Source organism: Panicum virgatum, chromosome 2K (assembly GCF_016808335.1).
Source record: "Panicum virgatum strain AP13 chromosome 2K, P.virgatum_v5, whole genome shotgun sequence".
Classification (NCBI taxonomy): Eukaryota; Viridiplantae; Streptophyta; class Magnoliopsida; order Poales; family Poaceae; genus Panicum; species Panicum virgatum.
Window position 1 is genome coordinate 13,888,644 of NC_053137.1, and position 3,852 is coordinate 13,892,495.

The 3,852-nt window shown below is 38.3% G+C and overlaps 1 long non-coding RNA gene across 3 annotated transcripts; it reads right to left on the reverse strand.

The window, feature by feature from the left end:
* On the reverse strand, positions 1 to 3,215 carry LOC120667925. Of its 3 annotated transcripts, XR_005672218.1 has the most exons (5): positions 3,129 to 3,215; positions 2,951 to 3,009; positions 1,356 to 2,837; positions 297 to 399; positions 1 to 218 (listed from the first exon to the last, which is right to left on the reverse strand). It is a non-coding gene; the product is annotated as an uncharacterized LOC120667925 (long non-coding RNA). The 3 variants fall into 3 exon arrangements; XR_005672219.1 differs by lacking the exon at positions 297 to 399; XR_005672217.1 differs by lacking the exon at positions 1 to 218 and having other exon boundaries at positions 293 to 399.
* Between the last annotated feature and the right edge of the window lie 637 nt (positions 3,216 to 3,852).

Here is a 3,852-nt window from a genome sequence, read left to right on the forward strand (position 1 = left end):
GAGTGGTAGTCCTACAGGTAGCAACTAGAGTCAGGGCTACATTGACAATTGCCCCTGAGATGTTTGCCAGCAGTATAGGCAAAACTGAAGCTTCTCCGTAAAAGCAGGCTGAGAAATAAGACCACCACACAGCATTACCAGCAGAACCTATGCAGAGGAACCACCAGAATAATGTGCTATCCTGACTATGCCCTGGCTGAAGCCCTATGATGCGGCATCTGAAATATGAAACTCAGCAGTAAGAGATATGTTGTGCATTTCATGACAACATATGCAACAGGATTAACAAAACTTACATTGGAAAAAAAAAGCAAGCTGAAAGATATGACGGCAGACACCCAAATCACAATCCTAGGCCCAAGAGATGCAGCTGGGTTGCAGGAAACGATGCGGTTGTGACTGCAATTATTAGGATTATCAGCTGGATCATTGCTATTCTTTTCAAAGCCTGGAGTTCATAATATAATTTTCTTATCCATGCAGTCAGATAATATCACCCTAAAGAGTAAAGATCGTATCTGCAGCCTTCAACATTCTGCTTGCTAGACACTATATAGACACTGACCATAGCAACTCAGTGGTCTACAAGACAACAGAACAAATTCGACAGATTTGTAATGTTGCAAAAAATTTCAATGTATTTGTGCAAACAAATGGGTAAATTTGAAAATGCTGCTCAAGAGAATGTGAGAATTGAGGCATGCACATACCTAAAAATTGATAGTATTACCAGTACTTTAGTTTGCATGAAAATGGAATGGAGCAATGGAAGTTACTAGCTTTCCAGTATTCAGGAAAATTACACAGCCAATGTCATGGACAAGCAAGCACCCAAAGCACTAAACAGAGGCTAGCAGGCAGCAGCACAACCACAACTGCACAAAACAGCACAACGACCCAACATGGAAGATATACCTAGCTGGAGGCTGGTCGCTCACCTTCTATTTGGAACTCAAGAATATTCAGTAGCCCCAATCCCATCTCTAAATCTAATCGGCAGACACATGGTCCGTGAGGGGTAGCCTCACATGTGCACATGCCAAAACATATTTAGGGCGACTAAATCAACATTCCTCCTGATGTCTACTTGTCTAGTCGTATCTAGAAATGATATAGTTCTGCCATATAGACCACCTTACTAAATTTGATTCTTTAGATAGATGATTTACCTGTCTAGAGGTCTGCATATACCATAACAAACTTAGCGTTAACCCACAGACTTGTATCTATTTATTGTCTACACAACCGACTAGGTCAGCACCACCATACCTGAACTATTTTTTTTATAGAATTCCTGGTTATTCTTGTTCAAGATGTACTCAAGCTTTGGAAGTTATAGAAGTTATAGGACATACCAGGGGTCCTCATTCTTGGACTGTGGGAGGGGTGGGCTCATAACTTGGAACAGAGGAGCAGAGGAGGTGTCCATGTCAACAAACAATGAACCAGTCCGGCAAGCAACATGCTGCACCCTGACAGCCAGCAAAATCAAGATGAAAATAACCTTCCAGGTCGCCATGTGATACTGAAAAAAGCAGTAGAAAGAAGAAAAAAGAAAAAATGGGAAGTGAAATTAAAAACCGGTATCATGCCAAGTATGGGGATCAATCCCATGGTATCTGGATCCAATAATATTACACAAAACAGAATTCCAGTATGTAACTTGAACAAAAGCTCACAGAAAATACCCTTAAAAATATGTAATGGTGCCGCCACTGTTTGTTGCATCATAGCAGTCACAAAGTTTATTCTAGCATGTTCTTATAATGACAATATTGTCTTTAACTTGACCAACTAATAAGCACAAAATTAAAGGTGCTCCCTTTGTACTGCACTAAAATTTGATTATCATGGAGGTACATGTAGCACATAATGAAATATTCCAGTATATCCACTCCACTTTAATGCTACAGAAGTGCATAACTCATATCTTTTTAACATGACTGTTTCTTAGATTCAACACTCCATTTATATCTACTTAGTAGCCCTGAACTTCTATTGCATGACAAGTAGCAATTAATTAACTAAGGATACAACAGCCAAAAATTTAGAAAATATGGAAATCCCATAAAAGTTCTGCATAAGAGTTTTGGAAATTATTAAAAAAATCAAGGTTATAATATGGATCGACACAAAATTTCTAGGTAAAATTCCACCTCAAGATGACACAAAAACAACAAAGTTTAGCTGCCAGACATTTTTCTTTGAAAAAAAATTGAGGTGACAAAACTTAAGATTTTCAAACGCTAGTACCAAGTGATGCTGCGGAGGAATTCCAGAAAGGTGATACTTTATGTTTACATATGAGATGCAACCCACAATACATCCTAAGGCAAAGCCTTACTACTTACTAGTAGATAATGTTGGTCGTCATCATAGTAAACAAATCTTGGAGATCAAAGAAAAGTTTGGTTTGATTTTCATTCCAACATAATGAAAACATAACTAAGCAAGTATAAGAATGTATATAATGTTTGCATGTTTATCCCCTGGTTTTTAGGAGGAGTATGATCCTCGAAATTTTTCGAAATAGCCATGCCATGCGCGTGGTGTGGGACGTGCTATCTGACAGTATATTTTTCCAGTCACAGACTAGCAATATCGTAATCCTTGGTCAGGAGAACTGTTCCATGTGACATCCAAAAAAAATCCAAGTTTGGTCAGCATAAGCTGTTTCATATATAAATATAAAATCCAACAAGTTTGATGTTCCGACATCCTAAATTATTCCAATCTATACAGGCCAATAAATTTGGCAAAACTGGTATTCCACGCCCAGAACAGTGACAAATTTTGGCAGAGTTTCCCTGCTGCAGATGAGGCCAGCAATCTCGATTCTGTAGTCAAAGATAATAACACGTTATAAACAGAATCAACTAGAAACAGCAAATTTATCAAAAAAAATTCTTCAGTTTTCCTCTTCTTATTCTCCTGGAAAGGAGAAGGGTACCTGGTAGTATCTGGAAGACAGGCGGAGCGGAGACGTGACCACGACGAGGGGGTGTCGATCTGCAAAGAAAGGGCGAAACGAATCATGATCGTGCGTTCGTAATCCCGTAATTGAAGCACGGGAGAGGAGCAGGGAACGAGGAGGAGGAGGAGGCGGCGGGGCGAAGGGGACCGCTCACCGGCGGCGGAAGAAAGCAGTCGATGCAGGAATGAACGCCTGAGGAAGAAGGCTGCAAAACAAGGAAGCAATCGTCAGGACAGAGATGGGCTAGCCACTTGCGGCCCATGGAGTGTTCCGGGCACAGAAAAAAAAGTACTGCTCCCTCAGTCACAAATTATAAGTCATTTGACATCAAGTTTAATCACTGATTTTATTCAAAACATTTATGCAAATATAATTAAATTTAAATTATTCTTGAAAAACTTGTATTGATAAAGCAAACCACAACAAAAAAAGTGATATTTTGCATAAAGTTTTGAATAAGACGAGTTGTCAAACTTGAGATTAAAAAAATCAAACAACCTATAGTTTGGAATGGAGGGAGTAGTTTTTCTATTTTCCTTTTGTTTAAATCCTTATTATACGACATTAATTCAGTTTCGCATAACGTCAACATTGTACATGAAATTTGCTGAAACGCAATTTGTATTCACAAGAAAATATGAAATCTAATCAAACATTTGCCAATAATTAGTTCAAAATTATATCGGTGACTTATTTCAAACAACTCTAATTGAATTGTTGATTTTCGCTTCATGTATATTGGACTACATTCTCTGTTATGAATCCAAGTAACAACATATGGGTCAAATGAATGTCTAAATGGATTCATGCTTTGAGAGAAATGGATTATTTCAAAAATAAAATGCACTATACGTGTCTAAACTCATCTCTCTGTCAAG